This window comes from Manis pentadactyla, chromosome 8, assembly GCF_030020395.1.
Source record: "Manis pentadactyla isolate mManPen7 chromosome 8, mManPen7.hap1, whole genome shotgun sequence".
In the NCBI taxonomy this organism is placed as follows: Eukaryota; Metazoa; Chordata; class Mammalia; order Pholidota; family Manidae; genus Manis; species Manis pentadactyla.
The window spans coordinates 49,495,273-49,516,585 of NC_080026.1; the positions used below are offsets into that span (position 1 = coordinate 49,495,273).

The following is a 21,313-nucleotide window of genomic DNA, read 5'->3' on the forward strand; positions in this document are numbered from 1 at the left end:
GCGCCCCGGACCCGCCGCTCAGGGCGCCCGCTGTCAGCCCCGAGGCGCCCCCGAAGGCAGCCCCTGCACCTCGGGACAGACCTCGCCGAAGAGGCTCCAGGCACCCGCTCAGCAACTCGTTCCCCCGCCCCACACGCACCTCGGAGACGCAGTCCGCCGGGACCCGCTATAGCCCGCGAGCGCGCGGCGGCGCGTCTCGGGGCCGCTGCCTCGCCGCCAGCCGCTGCCAGGGGCTGCCCATCGGCCCGGCCTCCGCCCGCGCCGCGCTCCGGCGGAGGCAGCCCGGACCCGCCGGCTGCGGCTGGACTGTCGGCCTGCGCTCGGGCGGGTAGCCGGGCGGGGACGCTGAGCTGCTCCTCCTCCGCCGTTCTCCACCCGCTCCGCCGGCTCCTCCCGGGCTCCGGTCTGCCGCGCCGGGTCCCGACGCCGCCGTCCGCCCGCCCGGCGACGCCGGCCCCCGCCCGCCTGCTCGCTCGCGGCCTCCCATTGGCCGCCGTCCGCAGGCCCCCGCTGCCCCGCCCCGCCATTGGGCGCGGGCGCCGTCCGTCCCGCCGCCCCGCGAGGCTCGCGGCGCAGCCGGTGCGCGGTTCCCAGGCCCAGCGGCGCGTCCTGGAGCGTCTCGGGCTCCCTTTCCCGGGAGGGGGTTGCGGGCGGGGGCGGCGCCTAGAGACTTCGAGGGAGGTGTAGCCTACTGGGCCCGCACTCCGGTGGAGCCGGCGCTGTCCTCCTCGGGACGCGTTTTCCCCACTGGCTGGAATAAGTTAAAAACCCCGAATCTGGCCCCGAGCCGCCCCCTTGCGCAGTCGCGACCCAGCCCGGCCCTCCGCTCTCTTGAGTTGGGAGACACGCGCCCGTCCGGCGCTCGGGTTCCCGCGTTGCAAGAGCCTGAGTGTCGCCGGCTAACGAGACCCAGACAGGTGCGGGCGCTGCGCGGGCACCTGTCCCGACGTCGCAGAATCGCCCGGCCCACGACCGCCCAGAGGGCCGCATCGCCAAATACGGAAGCAGAAGGCAGAAGGAGTGAGGCCCTACTGTGCGGCGGCCTGGAGGGCGCCTGGAACGCCCGGGAGGCGCCCTTGCCCCCAAGGGACTGGGATGGGACGTTGCATAGAGAACCCGTTTTTATTTAAATTAATAAAAACGTTAAGGTGAAGTCAGATGGGTGCCGGTCCACGGGAATGCTGCGGAGAAGAGACCTTCAGGAGTCAGGAGGGAGGCTGGGGGAGGTACGCAGTCCACATGCTCCCCGCCCAGCCGTGGGCCTGCCCAGCCCTGTCAGTCCTCAACCCAGAGGAGCCATCCTCTTGGCACTGTCTCCACCAGGAAGAATGAACTTCTTAAACCCATCTTTTCTATTTTTCTAGGAGAAGTTAATCACCAGGAGGAAGCAATACCTGAAACTGTTCATGTGAATTGCCTGATACTTTAATTGGTTGCCGAAAGATTAAAGGACCTCCGGAGACACTCAAGCTAGACTGGAGTTGACACAGCCTCAGTGATACAGTGGGAGTCACGACCTACAAGCAGGAACAGACTGGCTTAGGTAACCTCTTACTTACCTTCCAGTACAACTATAGAATTTTCTGAGCCGGCTTGACCCTGGTCAAACTGCCTGGGGTGCGTTTCCTGAGCCTGTATTCAGAGCTTTCAGTTCCTCCCTTTCTAAAAAGGCAGAATTCTTCCTGGAGAAATAATGTTGTCTGTACTTCCCTATCACAAACATTCCCTAGAACAAAACCCTGTGAAAAGCTAGAGGCAGTCCCTCCCATAATATATTTATTTGCTATCTAAAGCAAGGGCACATTGTGATATGAATTACAGTCATTTATATCTCTTTGTAAAATACAGGTATCATATATGGGAATGGGTATGATAAAACATGTCAGAGAGCAATTACTATAACATGACAAAATTCATGAGTTCTCCACATTTTGGTGGGCTTCCCAACCGTCACCCCATTAACAGTACCTACAAGATTTATCATTTATTCATTCAACAAACATTTATGGAGATCCTGTAATGTTACAGAAGCTGCTAGGTGTTCTGCATATAAAAATGCATGGGACAGAGGCCCTGCTCTTCAGGAGTTCACCATCTCACACGTATCAATCATACACTATAGACGCTCTGTTATAGGTATGAACAGAACCCCACAGAAGCAGCCATAGGTGGGCATTCCCTGGGGAACCCAGGGAATTCTCCCCTAGGGAAGGATATACTTCTCTTCGTAACATGTTATCATAGTACTTCTCACACCTGTGTAATTATGCATGTTTCATTGTCTTTCCCACTCTTCCCTAAGAGCCATGAGGAAAAGAGCCACGTTTTGACTCCTAAAGCAATGACTGCCTGAGTCAATGGGTTGTCACTGAGGTGGCTCTTGCTGTGGCAGCTGCAGCTGTCCCTTGTCTTATAGATGAGAAGGAACCTTTGATGTATTCCTTAATGTCGAATACATAATGATCCTACAAGGAAGTCTGGCCAGATAATGTTAGCTACAATTCTCTTCTTCTCCCACCTTACCATCCCTCTTCTTGTGTTTTACAAACTAAAACTGAAATATCCTGAGCCCTCTGGCCACTACCAAAGTCGGCAGCATTTTTTTAAATGCTTACAATTGACAATGCAGAGAAAACAGTTGGGTGTGTTTGTGAAAGTCCCTGAGAGTTTCTGACTTTCCCAGAATCCCAAGTCACATGCAGCCCTCCGTCCTCAGAATGTTCCAGGCTTCAGGAAACCCGTATGAGCCCCTTTGCCATGCCAACACAGTGTTGGATGGTGGCGATATAGCCCAGGGCAAGACTCACAAGGCATCTGCCTTGGGATGGATTGTGAGAGATCTTCAAGAGACAAAGCTCAAGGAATGCTTTTGGATCTTCTTAACCAAATAAAATACTCTAGAAATGTTATTAGACTTAATGCTTATGTCCTTCCTTGCTGGTCCTCTTTCTAGCAATCCTCTTATTTCTTGCCTTTTTAGGGAACGGTAAGCTTAGGGCAAGAGGCTTACTGCTGCACCTGTTAAGATATCAGCACATCATTTTGGCCTTAGGATGTCTTACTGGAAAAAATCTTTCTCTGTTAAAGGTATAAATTCTGTTGAAATTTTAAAGAAAAATATTAACTATGAAATATATTGGCCTAAAAGATACGGTGAACTCTGATGTGTTTATCTTCTTTATCCCTCCCTCAGCTCAAGACTTTGTGTCCTCCTGTTTCTCTAAGCCTCTCTGCCTCGCAGAAGTCTTTTTCCTCCTGTGAATTTTATCATGCTCTAAGAGTTCCTAAAGAAACAAACTCAAGGGATTAATTCCCTTCAATTCTGAATCAGCACATCAACTCCTGAAATGATTCCAACATCAGTCATACCTATTTTTCTCTAAAAGGTATAAAAAAGGCACAGAGTTCAAAGACATACCAGCTGTCTTCCACTGTTCCAAGATTTTGAGCTTGTTGGCTGACCTTGGCTAGTACTTACATCTGTTTACCTTTGTATTCAGCAAAATGGCAGTTTTATTTCCTTGACACACTACTGCAAGTTTCTACTTACAGACTACATGCATACAACTGTAATAAACTTGAATGGTTGTCTAAGTTAAATAAGATTTTAGATCCCCACCCTCATCTCCTGCTTCCATTTTCTATTGTCAACCCTCTTTTTAAAAGTAATTCTTTTAAGTCAAATGAATATTCATAATTTGCAACAAATATGCACTGATTTCATTCTACATTAGGGCATTATGTTAGATGCAAAGGACCCAAAGATCTATACACCAGCGTATGTGAGTTTCATGATAAGGAGCAGACTTTGGGAGCAGGTACTGAGGACCATCAATGAGAAGCGCCTACAGGGGGAAAAGGAGAGCCAGCAGTCTATGGGCAGAGCGTGGGCCAGTTGAGGAAGGCTTCACTGAGGGTGAAAAGCTAGAGCAAGGAGGAGAGAATAGAGAACTCCTGGTGGAAGAGGCACAGCGGGTAAAGCCGCAGCAACCAGTGTGGCAGTGCAAGGCGTGTTCGGGAAGCAGCCGTGTCCTCATGCCCTTCAGCCATGCCTGGGCGTATTCACTTACATAACTCTTATAGGGTGCTTTGTCCCACCAAGTTCTTTTTTCTTCTTAAAGGGGAAGTCCTCCCATGTCGACGAGCTCATAGGCACTGCCTCAGTTTTCATTCAAAATGGAAATCTCTCCCAACAGAAACTTGCTAGGATATGGTCTTGTTAAGTGAAATAAAAAGTCCAATTTTCTTCTGCAATTAAAAATAAAATGTTAAGCAGCAGCTCAGAAAGCTGGGTTGGTGGCCCTGGTTGTAAGTATACCAATAGTCTTGGTAAAAAATAAAGCATGTGTTCCTCTTCCAGTGGAACCCAATAGAACAACGTAAGAGTTATTAAATCTTGTGTTAAGTATCACCTACTATAATACAGGCCTAAGAAGAAACCTAGCCAATAAAAATATTCAATCCTGCAAGTATATCTTGAGGTCTATTGTGTGCTCTAGCAGATGCAGAAGATTATCCACATCAGTAAGAAGACCATAACAAGGAAGCACAATACAACTGAGCTTGGATTTTCACATAAGAAACAGTTCTAAAAACAGTACTCAGTCAATGCATTAAAAATGTAACAGTTGTATAGTTATGTGCCATGGAGATCTGGAAAGGCGGTACTGGATGGAGTGATCAAAGATCAGTGGCAAATATCCTTCAGAAGGCAAGGTCTCTTCTTTATTAAGCATATGCTTCACAAATAAGAAACCTACATGTTGGGGTTTACTGTAATGTTGTTCCCAATCCAATGTATCTCCAAGAATCTTCCAAGACAGATGAAGTATTCTTTTCTCATGATTCAGACTCTTGCCCATAGCTATTCGCAACTTCTCCCCCCCACCCTCTCCATTCCAGACCCATAGCTAAGCAACTGGTACAAATTGCATCACTCTTACAGCCATCTTCTGCCCTCTTGCCCTCACCTTACTTTAAAAAAAAAAAAAAAAGAGGCCTAAACTGTATGCAATTTAAAAGCATTTTCCACCTTTGCCCCAAATAGTGGATTTTTTAGGAGTTCACACACTTGGGTATCAGACAACCCTAGGTCTGAATCTGGTCTGGAAGTTTCTTAGGTACAAGACTATAAACAAGCTACATCTCAAAGTTCCATTTCTCTCATGAAGTCATGCCTCAGAGGGCTTTGGTGATGATCTCATGTGATTTTGGCTCTGAGGTGCTTAGCACAGTGGCTGAAACACTGTAAGTGCTCAGGACATAGTGGATGGCCAACATTTACCACCTCCAGGTAGGGACAGGGATTTTTTATTTCCAGCCACTCACACAGAACCTGGCGCAGGGTAGGAGCTTGATAAATATTTGATGAATGAATAAAGGAGCAGGTGGCTGGACTGACCTGAAAGAGAAAGTCCTGTATTTTTTTTCTATTTTCTGCTGTAGGAGATTGAAATTTTATGTTAATCCTCCAAAGTTTATTCCTACTTGGGATTTACAGTATTCTTTAACCAGTGTGTTTGATTCTACTTTTAAAAAATAACTAATAATAGGAACATGAAAGTTGAATGGATCTATGAGCAGCTGCTATTATCTACCCTTAGATGGCATCTATCAATAATAACAGTTGAAAAACACCACATGTAATCGGCTAGGTAATAATTCTGAAGAAATTAATAATGCAGAAAAAACATATATTTGTACATATGTATACCCATATAAATATTTACCTTTTACAGATGATTTCTTTTTAATACTGGTTATAAATCTAGAACTGCCTGTAGTTTGGCAAATCCTTGCTTTCCTAAGTTTTAATTTCTTTTAAGAACATTTTTTGTTGTTAATTGAACTCTAAGCAGCCTCAATGTGCAAGACATTTCACAGTATCTGGTGACTACTTTTCAAATCTTTCTGCAAAGTTGGTGGAAAAACTCACCCCCTGGGAAAAAAAGAAAAAGAAAGCAATAGGCAGAAAGTAGAAAAGCAGATAGACTCTTCTGCTAGCCTTCATCATTCATACATTCAGCAGTGAGGGATTGGATACCTGGGGACTGCCAGCACTGTACCAGGCACAAGGGAACAGAGGAAAATAAGACCGACTTTTAAGGATATGCTTGCTATACAACAAAGAAAAACTATCACAATATTAAGAAAGGAATGTTTATAATATGTCATTTAAATAATATGAGTGGACAGATGCTTCTTAGAAATTTTTAGGAGTTATAAGAAAGGAATAGAGAAAAATTCAAAATGTCTGACCAAGACTAGGCAGTTTCTGCTCCCCAATTCCCAGGTGGAGTGACAAACCCTGGTTGCCTCATTCTGACACTGGCCGTCTCTGGCATTTAGGCCAAGAGTAGCCAAATGTGAGCATTTTTAGGAAGATACCTAAGTGGAAAGGGCATGGAGGTAGGAGATGGGCAAGAAAAGGCAAGGAGGAGTGAGAAGGCCATCAGAGAAAAATATGAGAAGGGGTCCAAGAATAAGCCCTGTACACTCCTTCCACATAAACTGAACATTCGATCTTTGATATGAGAGAGGAAGCCCATATTTTAAGAACAAAAGAGTAAGTAAAGTGAAAATGGCCATAAAATAAAACAAGAACACCTTAGGACTTCTAGTCCCAATGTTTCCAGATATCATAAAATCAGGTATGGAGGCTGCTCCTCAGGATTACCTCCTACCCTTCTCCCCTCCCAGGGAACCTCATCCTCTCAGTGTTCACAGTTCTCTCCTTATGCTGCCCACCCCGAGCCTGAATGGGCAGCCTGGCATATACAGTCAGCTCTCAGGCCTAGATGCATGATAGAGAGATTGATAGATAGATGGATACCAGATAGGTTCAGTCAACATCTCTACTTGGATACCTCAGAGGTAGCTCAAGCTCAAAATACTTCAAACACAAAATATCCAAAAATGTGACCATCATATAACATCCCAAACTCCTTCCTTTCCTGTGGTCCCCATTTCAGCAACAGCCTCACACCTTTTCATGTCATGTCAGAACCCAGAACCTTAACTCCTGCTCTCTGAGGCTCTCACCCTGTCAAGGCCCTGGCCCTTCCCTCTGTCTCCTGAGTATCTTGCCTGTATCTGCATCCTTCCTGCACCATCACACTCACCCAAATGATAGCAAGCTTTCTTCTGCCCCCTGCTCAACTCTTCCCTAACCCATCTGCCCCAAGACAGTCTTTCATTCCCCCCCCCCAATCAGATCACCTCCCTCTCTTCAGAGACTTCCTGGTGCCCCCACATAAGCCTTAACTCCTTGATCTGGCCTCCACCTTGCCCTCCAGCCTCCAGCAACCCACACACTTCTGAAGTCTGTAGACTTCCCTCTGCCCACACTTCTCCCTGCCCCCTCCATCTAACTAATTCCTCTCCCTCCTTTGGGCCTCAAAGAACCCTCCCTCAGGGATCCCTCTGTGGCCCTGCACTAAGTTCGGTCACCCATGTCCTTCTCGTGGCACCCTGGAGCCACCCTTTGCAAACCTCCTCCTATTTCTATATGTGGTCCCCGTCTTTCTCACCAGGATGGAAACTCTGTAAGGGTAGGAAGTGTACAGTGGCCTCAATCACCTCGTCCATGAAGCCCGATCCACCTCTGAATTCCTCATAGCTGTTGCCAAAGACCCCAGCCAGACAGACCTCTACTGGTGCATCTGGTCAACAGGGAGACAGACCTAGTGGTAGTTTATTGCCTGTGCAAGGAGCTGAATGTACCCACAGGGAACCAGTTCACCCTGGGAAAAGTACACAAATGGCCACTGATAAAACCTCAAAGTGGGAGAGGAGGCATGATTCTCCAGCCAAACTGATGGTTATCACTCATGTCAATTTATCTCCACATACCCATAGCTGTATTATGGGGACAAATGGGGCTATACTTTAACATTATCAATTGAAATCCAGTGTGGCACTGACATAAGTAAATTTCATTTGTTTTCTTGTGTGACAATGTATGTCATGTGTTTGTTTTCTTGAGTGACCCAACACAGATTGTCCCCAAATTCAGCTCTGGCACACCTGTAGGAGTGCCCTCCAGGAGGGGCAGAAACAGCCAGAGGGGCCACCAGGGGCCTGGGGCAGGAAAGAAGAGGAAGGCAGGGTGGTGGTACCTGGCAGCAAAGGCTTTGTGCATGTTGGTAATGGAAGCTGCAGCTCCTACTAGCTGCAGTGACCTAGAGCCATGAGGCACCTGGGGAAAGCCACAGCACTACTAATAAATTCAGTAGATTCGCATGTGCACTTGAGACTCACTGCTGAAGATGGAATATGTTTGAGCCAGCAAATGGTTTTGTAGAGATGTGGTATTTTGTATTAGCAGATGGAGGTGAGAACAAAAAAATGGCCTGGGCCGAATCTGATCAGTCAGGTCCCTGAACATGGCCCCTTCTGTACATGAAACCTGCCTTGGGTACCTTTAATCATATCCGAATGGACTGTCTGTGTCACTGGGTCTTACAGATATTATCTCAAGCTCTTCATTATTATTGTAATAGGTACGACCTGTGCCTTGTCTCTCTAACCACATTTGATAAGTGATGGAGATTAATATGTCTGAGCAACTTGGCCTCTGTTCAAGGATCTTTGAAGAATGCTACAAGTGTACAGTGTTATTTGAGAGTATAGCACAGAGGGAGGCAGTACTCATGAGTTTTTGCAGCTCTGAGGATGTAAAACCTGGAAAATGTAAGTGGGATTTTTGTCTCTTGAGTACATAGGGTCAGAGCCCCAATTTCTTCATGATCTTGCTATGTTTTAAACATGGTCATTTCTCCATTACACACATTCTATGCATTATCTACCCAGCTATTTCCCATGGTAAATTAAAGAAGGGTGTGAAGAGCAAGTGTTGAAGGTATATGTGGACTAGTAACTATGATAAAGTTATCTTTCTATACTCTAATGACAAAAAGCAATTGCTTAAGTAACCTATTATATTCATTATCTACACCTTCTCCATGCAATAACACAAGTAACCAATAATAGAGTATGATTGTTTCTTCCCCAAAGACAAGTTATGTGAAATAAAACACAAAACAACATAGTCTCAGACAAGAATTTTTATGTTCATAATGTTGTTCAAGACTTTTCTGATTGCTAGCAATTCCCTATCAAGGACCAGCTCTGTAGCCTGCATTCTTCCAAAAGGGAATGGAAGTGATACCTGAAGCTTTACAGTGCCATCCTGGGGGTCATGCAACCTCTGAAGGCCAAGATAATTAGCCAAGTGCCCCAAATATACTGTCTGATTATTTATTACCATACCTTCCATTGACTCAGTATACTCCCTGAGTAAAGCCTGCCCAAAAGGAAAAAAGTTGTTACTGTGTCCATATGCCTATCTCTATATCTATATACAAATTAATGACACCCTTCATATAGGAGGCTCTCATTAGTTCAAAGAATTTGCCACATTGCATTTCATTTGCTCTTGATCTGATCCTTTCATGCTTTCAGTGGTTTACCAGCAGGAAACCACTAGAGCAGACCTATCCAGACAAGATTCAACAACATACAATTATCATCTTTAGTAGTCCCACTTGGGAAATTGACTGGTATTCATGTAGAACAAGAAATCAAATTTGCTGGCACTTTTCAACCAACTCATGGGTACAAAGGGAGGATCTGGTGGAGGGGGTGCGTCCTTGTGTACCAGGAAAGACCCCAGAGGGGAAAGTGCATCTGTATCAATTGTAAACACATAGTTTAAGCACTGAGCTCTTCCATTCCAAACATTCTGTTTTCTCTCTTTTCTGTGAAGTAATATCAGTAATCTTGGTTTCTTGCATGCTATTTGGAGATCACAGAATCTCTGTTAGCCTTGTCACTTAACAAACATGCACATACTGAAGCTGGGCACCCTCCTCGGCGGGAAGGGGCAATACCTTAGGACCGTTTCATAGGTCAAACTGGATCGTATCTGCTTTGGAGCTGTAAAACCCCAAAAGAGTATATAGGGCATGGGATAAGGATGTCAAACAACCCTAGTATAAACGTCTATTCATTCACATTTTTTCCATTCATCCATCCATCCTTCCATCTACTGTAGAACATACTTTGTGTGCTATGGTCTGCCAAGTATTGTGCCAGGTATTGTGGTTGCAGAGATAATTTCAGACTGATAATAATCAGTCACTAGTGGAGGAGACAATAAGTAGATGAGCAATTCTTTAAAAACCAGGACTTGAATCCACTCTAGCACTTTGGAAGAGGTATGATGCTAAAGTCAACCCTCTAGAATGTCAGATATTAACTAGGTGGGAAGAAGCCTGTTTTGGGTTAAGATGCTCTTCCCAGCTCCCTTTTAGCTGTCACTTCTTTCTTATTTTCAGTTATATGCCACCTGTTCACTCCTTAACTCTTATAAAATCAATATTTCCCTGTATGTTAACTTTTCTACTGGCCTCAGCTCAAGGTAATAGTATATCGAGGTTATGTTTGAACCAAATCCAGTGAAATATTTTCCAGCTGAGAGATAATGCAAAATTACTCTTTAAGATGAAATCTCCTGGCCCTAGAATGACATTTACTACCTAAAGATTTTAAGCTGACCTTTTTGTGTGAATTGTTATGCTAACTTGGCATCTTTTTCTTTATTTTTATTCATTTCATGCATTTTTATATTCTGACAGCAAAAGCAAGAAAAATCAAATTTAATTGACTCTGAACATAAGCCCATTTATGTGGCACAAGCAGTCCTTAAATTCTTAAATACCATATGATCCATTCAGTTATTTCAGTGTGAATGACTGTTTCTTTTTACATATAGGTGTTAAAAAATAAAAACCTTAGCAAAACTTCTTATTCTTGAAATTTTCAGTTTTAACGTTTGTACTAAGAGTTGTTGAACGTCATAGGGGAATTCTTTTAGCTTGAATTTATTTAGCTGGAACACAGATTTTATTTCTACTATTGTGTACCTACAGAACTTTTCACTTGCTTTTCCATTCTCCTTCAGAGCATAAAACTTGATTAACTGAGCCCTTCTGGCTCATTTCAGAGGATGCAAAACACAAGGCCATATTACTTTTTGTGGCTGCTGTGAAAAAAGTGTCTCCCATTTATAAGTAGGAAAATAGATGAGGCTAATTAAAAGGATAATAAACCACATGAAAGGCAGAGATTGCAAATCTGGCTTATAGCTTGGGAATGGTTTGGACACCACAGAGACTATGACAATATTATTCATCTTTGTTGCAACCCAGTGATTCATCTGTGACCATTAACACTCCCATAATTATTGCTTTTCATGACAGAACGTTCATCATTCAGGTAGGACAGGTCCTACTACCAAAAAGTTGACAAGTGAGACTCTCTTACATGGAGTCTTAAGTTTGCCTCTAAGGGAAGATAAAGCCATTAAGTCAATCTTACATGTAACCATGGTCTCTGACAGGCAGTACAATTTCTTTTCCCATTGAACTAGGAGCCAGGTGGTCCCAGGCCTAACCCGGCTCTGCCACAGGCTTGCTACGGGATTTAGGGACTTGACTCGATCACTGAGCATTTCAATTTGTTTGACTGCCAACTATGGAGGGGGAATTAATAACCTCTAAGTTCCCTCCTGGATCTTACCTTGTAGGAGTCTGTAAGGAAGGAATAGACAGATGTAATCCTTCAAGGGTAGCAGAAGTCACTCAGTTCTGAGAGGTTTCTGCTCAGTGATGGAGGGGGAATGTTTCTGATTCTCCAACACAGTGCCACTTCTAAATACAATATGTTGCACCTCTACTCAAATCAAAGCCTATTGAAGGCAGGGTGCTACTTCCACAACCAATGACTCAAAAGTGTTGAGTTTGCCTCCTTGAGATTTGCTGTTTCTAATGAATCAAGGCAGCTACAGCTAGACTACATAACCAATTTTATTTCATTTTAAAGGTTGGTTGAGTGCGGTAGAAACTATGTCTGAGCAGTAGAGTCATAAAGAACAGAATCAGAAAGTTTAAAAGAAAACTACACCCTAGGACTCATTCTGACTGCGATACAAACCCTGGACCTGTGTCTTCAGGCCTCTGACATTTATGGAAAGAGAAAAAACCTCACCAGCACAAAAAGTTTAAAAGAAACAAAGGTTTCCTGGTCTCTCCTGGTACAGTCCAAGACCAACAGGAGCTTCTGTTTTTGTGTGGTTGTTTTTTTTAAACTTCTTTAAAGTCTTATTTTCCTCAAAGAAGTTTACTGTGGTGGCCTTGTGTCTCATCACTATTTTTTCACCAGGATTGGTCTGTGTCAGTCTCCCACTGACCTTTTCCTGAATAGGAATCTTGTCCTTTAAGGTTTAGACTCCTTGCAGTCACAGCTTCCCCCACCTTCTCTGGCACGAATAAAATGATTGCCACACAGAGATTTCTTTTACAGAGAATTCTCCTGTTCTCCAGGGACTAGTAGTAGTGACTGTTGCTCATTCTGTCTTCATTACATCCTAACCTCTCCCTACAGGGAAGAGACTTTATTTAAGAATCAGACCTGGTATACGACAAGTAAGAAAAATGTACAGGCCTGTTTCTTGGAGCAAAGCCCTAAGAGTCTGGTCGTCTAAGGAATACGACCAACTATGGAAGTTTATTACCACAAAATAATCCTATTGATCTGCAGGTTGATATGTGCTTCTTTTTAAGATGAACTCAAATGAAAATAGAAATTGAAAGCCTTGGTGATAAGAGGAAACTAAAAAAGATGGCAAGCTTTTGGCAAGGGTCAGTTTTTACATTTTTAGTCATGCTGGACCTTTTTCCTAATTAAAGACCTGTTTTAATTGAATTAAAGGGATGCTTTTAGGCCTTCACTAGTTTTGGTAGCCAATGTGTTTGAATTAGGAGGCAGACCAGGTTTATGAGAAATGAAGCTTAAATAAAAGTGAGTGATTCCTTTAAGAATAAGATTACAAAACTGCAAATACAACATGAGGTATATCAGTGTACCTTGTGCCACTGCCGATGCCTATATACTTCCGGCACTGGATGCCCTAGGACTCATTCCAACTGGGATACAAATCCTGGCCCTGCATCTTCAGGCCTCTGAGATTTATGGAAAGAGAAAAAGCCTCACTAAGCAGAAAAGAGGCATTTTACCAAATCTGTGTGTGATAACCCTTTCTGTTAGGATTCAATTCAGACTAAAACTTTATGGGTGATAAGAGATTGGGAAACCCAAAAAGAGGATGATAAGGCAACACAGCAATTAGCAAGAACAGATAGCCCTTCCACCCCCAGGGCTGCAGCGACAGTGGGTAAAGCCACCAGAGCCCAGGCCCAGTCTGCCCTGCAAATAACAGAGGAGGGGTGGTGCTGCTGATGGTGAGAATGGGAGCCACACAGATTAGTTACCTGTGGCTGCAAACTAACTCTCTCAAACACTGTGGCTTGGAATGATGCATTACCTCACCGTGTCTGTGCATGAGGATTCCAGGCCTGGCCTAGCAGGGTCCCCGGCTTAGGCTTTCTCCAGGCTGTGATCTAGGTGCTGGCCAGGGCTGCTATCATCTGAAGGCCCCATCTGAGTGGCTGTTGGCAGGTCTCAGTTCCTGGAGAGTTGTTGGCCAGAGGTCTCCCTCAGTGTCTTGCCACATAGGCCAGCTCATAGCATGGCAGCTGGCTCTGTCAGAACCAACAGGTGAGAGGGCAAGAATGTGCAGAAGGTGGAAGTCTTTCTAATTTTCGAAGTGACTTCCCATCATTCTTGCCTTGTTCTATTCCTTAGAACATATCCAGCTTGCACTCAAGGGGAAGGGTGCGCACAAGAGCAGGCGTCCTAGGAGGGTGGTGTCCTCGGAGGCCATTGCAGAAGCTGCCTACCACCCAGGGGAGACACAGCAAAGACGTCAGAGGAAGCTGAGAGAAGGGAAGAATTACCTTGGCTTCTCCTTCTCTCTCTCCTTCTAATCTTCTACTAGGGCTCCCAACTGGCAAGAGAAGCAGGGAAATGTAGTTTCATGGGCTGCTGCAGAGTGGGTCAAGGGCAGGGATTGGTCTGAGAATAGACTGGTGGGTTACCAGCAGAGCACCCTTTTCTAGTTTCTGAAATAACCAGATAAACAATGCAAGGGGATTTTATCCAAAGAGAACTATTTCATGGTACTTGTGGCTCTTTCTGGGACCAGAAGGTATTAATTTCACTTTCTTGGGAGGTGGCCCTGTGCTATATTCCAACCTTCCTACTCACCAAAGAGCTCCCAACACACACACACATCCCTTCACAGTGGAGTTTCCTTACTTGGCTGGGAGCAGGCAAGGCATACTAGTCCCCTCTACAGCTGTTGCCCAGACAGTCTACATGTATCTGAAGATACTCTGTGCCTCAGCAAATTGCATTTGATCATCAGGACAAGTCTTGGAACACCTGGTTAATACCTCACAGAGAAGTCAGGTGACCTGTGACTTCACTCTGACTTATCTGAAAACTTTGGCAGGACTTTTGCAATAAATCAATATTCTGATCTGGATTTATTCCTTTTTTCTGTAATACAAGTGAGCACATATAATCACTAAAGCACAACAACAGAAGTAACAGGAAGCAATGACCAGCTGATATTACATCTTCTAGCTGATTATATTTTCCAAAGATGGCTGCAAAAACATCTTTCATCCCACATACTCTAGGACCTTGCTATACCCCATTAAGAGATGGGGCTTATGCCCACTCCTCTTGAATCTGGGCAAGTCCTTTGTGACTGCCTGGGCCAATAAAGCATGGTGGAATTGACATAATGTGGCACTATGTGACATCTAAGGCTAGATAATGAAAATGTCACACACTTGCACCTCATTCTCCTGCTACACTTGATCTTGGAATCCATCCACCATGTTGTAAGGAAGTCCAGATGGCTGCTCAGGGAACCACATGGAGGGAAATGGAGACCCCTGGCCCCAAACCCCAATTTTGCCCAGTGCCACCCAGACCAACTGTTATGTAATTGAACCATCTTGACTTGTGTTCGTCAGTCCACCATTGAGGTTTTCCAGCCAATACCACTTGGAACAGAGACAAACCATTCCCACTGAGCCCTGTCCAAATTACAGATTTGTGAGCAAAATAAGTGGTTGTTACTGCTGTTTAAGCCACTGACCTTTGAGGTGGTTCATTACACAGGAATAGAGAAATGGAACACATCCTTCGAGGAATCCCCAAAAAGTTGAGGCAGAGCACATCGATTAGGAATGTGTTTGGCTAAAAGTAACAGAAAACCTGCTTACACAAAGGGGAATTACTTGCTCTCATGGCAGAAGAACTGGAGGTAGAGTCGCTGGCACTGGACTGGAGGCTCAGCTCTGTCTGGGCCACTGTCTCTGAAATTCTCTCACCTTGCTTGTCCCCTCAGAATTAATGGGGCAGCTGTTCTGACTCCAGGCACAATGTCTGTTTGAGGGAGGTTGAAAAAGGGAAAGAGGCCAAGTAAGGCCAAGCTGTCTCAGCCTATGGGTCCTCGGGTTCCTGCAGCAGGTGAGGAGCAATGCCTGCATGCCCACTGCAGTGAGTGTGGCCAAGGTGACAGAGGCTCTGCACAGCCAGACAAAGGTTTGCCGCAGGGCTTTGCGAGGGGTCTGTGCCTGGGATGGGGCAACTTCCAGTGAGCAGGAAGGAGGCCCAGAAGCAAAAACTAAAGTAAATGAGTAGGAGTCAGGTCTGTTTACTGGTTAAGAAAACAATACAATTTGATTTTGTTGTCACATACTCAATATTTTCAAAAATTAGCAAAACTCCATATCCCTATAACTACTAACTCAGATACTCCCTCTAAGCCTTCAAATTTCTCTTTGTAGATATTTCCCAAACATCCCCCTGCTGCGAAGCCTCTCCCTAAGTGCCAGCTCCACCTTGGCTGCTGTCTCAAGTTGAATGACCTCCCACCCAGTGGCCTCCCCTCTAGTGCATCTAATACACACTGTGTCTGCCCTGTACACCAGTGCCCACACCTGCCCCCATTCCTGCTAGCCTCCATCTCTGCCCCTCATCCAATTTCTCCTCATTCTACCATTGTGTGATATCTCTGATCTTCCATCTCCCTGCCACCACCTTCGGTTTAGCTCCCACTGACTTTCTCTGGAACTGGTGCAATGAGCTCTTACTGGCTTTTCTCTTCCCTTTCTTTTCCTTCCAATCCATTCTATACTCAGTTGGGATATTAGGAATGACCTTTATACGGTTTGATATAGTTTCTTAATTTTCTAGGAAGATAATGTGGGCTCTGCAAATAGTTTCTCTGACAATATCATCTGCCCTTTTGTAAATAAACACATCATTTACTCATCAAGGGGTCTTGGACCAGGGCCTAAGGGTATAAAAGCAGGCTCAACTTTAATACTTCAGAAATATAGGCTGCATAGAGGCAGAGTAAATCTTACCACCAAAATACTTTCCCAATTTAGAAACACTTAAGAGAGGAAATTCCATCATAGCCAACACGGACAGATAGCATAATCTCCCATATAAAAACCTGAACGCCTATGTGTGACCTTCCTCTCAATGTGGTTCTCTCATGTCAGTGCAGGAGTCTTATTCAGATGTGTGTTTCCAATTGGAATGCCCACAAACCCTTGTCTGTTTCAGTCTGTTAGCACATGAAACCATTTTCACTCCCTTTTATCAACTTAAATAGGGAGAAACTCTAGTCTTAGAGTTTAAGAGTCTAAATTTTTGCTTTCCTTTGAGGTGGCTGTCTTATCAATTTGAACAAACTGGAGCAACTCAGCTTGATATACAACTTTACCAGATTAAGCTTGAGTGCAGTTCTGGTTTTGCCACTTCTCTGCTTACAAATCTGTAATGGCAAGTCTCTCCTGCCAGCTTCCCCTCGGCGACGGCCTGCCTGAGCCTCCTGGACCAGCAACCCCTGTATCTGCCTGTCCTTTCGCCTCCAGTGCAGTGTGTCAGGGACTTCCTATCATCTGCCTTCAGCTCAGGCTGCTGCTTCTGTTCTAGCCATGGTTTTCCTCTTAACAAAATCCATTTCAAAAACTAGGTGATGCCATAGAAGGCATATTCATTTACTTAACTAATGTATGAAGAAATAAAAGTCTTCTTCATCTCTATAGTATGGGTTTTATCATAATGTTTTGCACCAATTTGGTTTTCTGTGAAGATTTCTTGAAAATGTGAATTGAAAGTCCTTCATCTATCAGCGATTTCCCAAATAGGTTCTAATTTAGAAGACGTGTGCAACAATCATCTGTTTAATGAATTGTCCTCTGTTGTTTGTGATGGTGCCACATTGTGTACTGGCATTTGTCCTGTATTATAGTTTACAAAGGTTGCACTGACAAAGACTATCTACCAACCACATGTGGGTCATTCGTGTGCTGTTAATTTCCCTACTACAGTCATCCACATTCATAGATTCTCTCTCCTGCACCTCTGCTAGTCTTGTCCTAACACCACACAGAATCTGAGTGTAAGGGGAGATTTGGGAGGAAGATATCTACAGGACCTCCTACACAGCATGAAAAGCCCTATATCTTGGGCTCCTCTGAGTTCTGGTTTGGCCCTGACCTGTTCAATGACAAACACAGATTCACCAGTCATTTACTGAAGTGCATGCACCCCCAAAATTAATTCAGCTTATTCCCTTCTGGTTTTTGGCTTAGTAAAGTGGAAGAAGCTAAGGCCAATTTATATCATAGGCACCAACATTTATTCTTTGCTACAGTTACTCTGCCTTATATCAGCTGGCAGAAGACTTCAGTTTCTCCTTATTTCAAAGCATGACTTTCCATCTGAATATCTTTCAAAGTTCCTAAGGAATCCTCTATATCTAGGTTTGCTTGCAAACCCATGAGGTCCCCTTGCTCCATCTTCCTCAAGTCTGTGTTCTTACAGTGCCTCACGTCTCAATTCTAATACTGTGTTAGGTCCTCATAACATAGGAAGGGCTTCCAAGCCCAGGAGAGTTAATTGTGGGGCACAAAGGATGCAGGCTCACCATGTTAAAGTTACTTTACATGCATCTACTAACCAAAGACCATTCCTGGTGCTCTCTCTAAAAAAATGGTAATCATTCTTCCACGTAAGAATACAGAGTCCATAATGTCAGAAGACCACACGAACATTTCTGAAAATGGTATCTGCTGAGGATAGACTCTTAGTTAACCTTTTTCTGCAACAGGAGAATTCTCATAGCTGCTGCCCTACAAGGCACTGCTGCATTTTGCAAGGTTGATTTTAGCTGAATCATTGAATCCTTCACATGTAGTGTAGATTAAATATTGTTTCCAATCAGTTATGTAACAGTCTCTATGAGACTTATATTTCATTCATGAATGGGTTTCCCATTTTCCCTTGTATTTTTTTCTCTCCCTTTCTTCTTATAGCTCAGGTTACATAATTACTCTGTCTCAGAAATGAAATGACATAATGTCCAAACTAGATCTAGTGGAAAATCAAATAATGCTGACTTTAGAGATTTTCCAATTATTATAAGAGTTTACACAGGCATCTTTTATAATAAGAAAACATCTAAAAATTTATGTTCATATTTTATCCCTATATGTTCATGTCATTTCATTCCTAAGTCTATAATCTTTTAACTTAATAGCTCAGGCTCCCTGCCACTTACTTTTCCTAAAGCATGGAGCTCAGTGTCTGCTGTGTAAAGGCCTAATGCCCAGTAAAAGCTCAGCTGTGATTTGTTTAATGAAGAAAGGAGTGAATGATGAGAAATAAAACCTAAAGCTGGGGGCAGTGTGTCTGTATTATTTTTATCATACAGATCAGGTCACATGAAGCATAATTTTTAAGTTCCATTTGATGATAATCTGCGCAATGATGTTTAGCTGCCAAAGCTCACACAATCAATGAAGGAGTTAGGTCTAGTACACAGAAATGTTTTAGATTCAAAATCAGAAAGCATAAATACACTGAAAATTAGAAAGCTCTTTTGATGCTTTTCATGTTTTCCATTTAAAGAAACTGAGACCCTGAAAAATCATACAATTTGCTCAGAGCCACACAGTTAGGCAAGGTCATGGCACCTAGGCTCTTGACTCCCCTGGCAGTCCCTAACCTATAAAGTTTCTCACCACCCCCAGGCCATCTGCTGATTCTGGGCATGGCATCTGTATTAGATCCAGCTTGCAGAGCATATCAACTCTGAGCCAATTGGATGTAAGTACAAAAAGAACAGAAAACTCTCTTTTCCCAGGCAGCTGGAAACTTTCACTTGCAATTTATTTTTAGCAGCCTGTGTGCACTCAGGAGCAGCCATAGTGACAAAGGCACCTGGGAAGACCTGCTGGAGACACTCGGAGGGACAAGCAAATAGCATCAGTTAGGGTGCTTCATCTCCAATAGGAATTGAGGACAAACTGGACATGTCCCTGTCACTAGGAAAGCCATCACCAGAGAAGAATAAACTCAGAATCAGCAGGACATGGCTCCACACATGGGCCATAAGGACCGATGGGATCATCTGTGTAAAACTATCTTCCCTTCCCCATCTTCTGCCATCACGGATACAATCTGTAAATAAAGTTGAACAAGTGACCTCTGACTCTGAGGTCTGACAATACATCATGTTTTGTTAATTCCAGTTCTTTGTGAAACTTCTAAGCCACAGAGCTGCAGGAGAGGAAATAAACTCTTCAAGATCTCAGGCTACCATTTGGTGAATGGCTGCAAAGGTATTCACTTTTCACCATCTCTACAAGGATGGAAGTAGGAGCTCCCTCCTTCCCTTCCAAGAACAGGAGGAGGATGACCATGGGTGGGAAGCTGCATGCAGAAGACACCAGCCCAGGAGGAGCTGCTGGTGAGGTAGACATTGGCAGCACTTTGTGAAGCCAGCACTCAGACCAACCAGTGTTCAGACCAACCTCACGCACATCTCTTTCCCGTGACAAACTCTTCCATTACTGGTGGGAAAGGACCCAGAGCCAGTTCAGGAAACTTGCCATATCCTGCATTTCTCTGTCTAGTTCTTGAACACTAACAGACCCAGCTAGTGATTTATGCAAGGTCACAGTTTGCATATTAGGGATAAGACCCCAGGCTTTTTATCCTTTACACTTAAGACCCACCATCAGGCCATTCATTCTCTAACATTTGGTGGAAAAGCAGTTCTCACCCTTATGCTTGTTGGGGAAATATCTACACTAAATGAATCCAATGTACACAGTTTAGGAGGTGGTTAACCCAGGGAAGTTAGATCTACTTCAGCTCAATCTTGTTCCTTTAGCATTTCTCTGCCTGGGTGCTTTTTCATGTTGACTTTAGAGAAGCTTGGATGTTTCTAATTAAATTTGGTATCTTTCCAAAAGAAATAAAGATCAGTATGGCTTTGAATTTGTGCTTCAGTGTTATCTTGAAACATGATAGTGACTGATAAGATGTTTTTCATGGGCATATCTTCTACAATTTTAAACACATTTCAATAAAATCCAAACTTTCATGGTCATTTCACTACACTGAGGTCCATATACAAATCCTCTCATTCAATCACATTCAAGATCAGGGACAGTGTTGATCACAAAGAGGTATTTAATAAAAAATAGAGCAGGAAAAGAAAACCATCATTATAGTTACATGACTAGAAACACCTCTATTGATCTTTACTTCCCCACAAAACCACATAAACATATAATGGTATTATTGAATCAGCTTCCTCCAAGCAAATGAACTATGACATTTCTCAAGTGGTATGCATGTGATTATGGGACAAAATCCTAAAAATAAAATAAGAAAACAGTCTATTTTCTGACCCTAAGCTGACAAAGGTTAGAGGAAGATATTCAATGTATTTGTGCTCTCTGTTTCTAATAAATTCTATGAAGCATCAGAGATTCACAAAATTGGAAGAAATCTTAAAAATGAATATTCGTCATTGATAGTTTTACTCCCATAAGCTTCCAGTCACTATATAGACCTATATATCTGTATAGACCTATCATATTGTCAATTTAAATCCCCAGGCAACTCCATGCTTAGTAGAAGCTAAGATCCAGAATATTCAAATCCAGAATATAGATGGCCCCAGGAGAAAATATTTAGTGTAAAGAAGCTGCTGTGAATCTGGAAGAGGAGCCCACTTCTTTGGGCATTTATTCCTCAGGACTGACAGTGCTCCAAAGTATTATCATTCACAGTGACTACACCCCAGGGGCAAATGAGGGACAGCAGGCCACCAGGCTAGCAGTAAAACATAAATACTCAAAAGACGTTCTACATCAGTAGGAATACTGTAAAATATGGTTTTAAGAAAAGAGCCTATTTTTAATTTAGAATATTTGCAATATAGGCATTAGAAAGGAAATCTGCGAATAGGAAATAAATTCCCCTATATTGCAGATTGGGAAATGGCCACCATATAATCTCTCCATAA

The 21,313-nt window shown here is 43.7% G+C and overlaps 1 protein-coding gene across 4 annotated transcripts in view; it reads right to left on the bottom strand.

The window, feature by feature from the left end:
- SIPA1L2 (signal induced proliferation associated 1 like 2) overlaps positions 1 to 276 on the bottom strand; it is a 272,367-nt gene extending 272,091 nt beyond the window's left edge. For all 4 annotated transcript variants that reach the window (XM_036919231.2, XM_036919229.2, XM_036919227.2 and 1 more), the window contains exon 1: positions 140 to 276. The gene's annotated coding sequence lies outside the window, so the exon portion shown is untranslated. The remainder of the gene's footprint in view (positions 1 to 139) is intronic.
- Between the last annotated feature and the right edge of the window lie 21,037 nt (positions 277 to 21,313).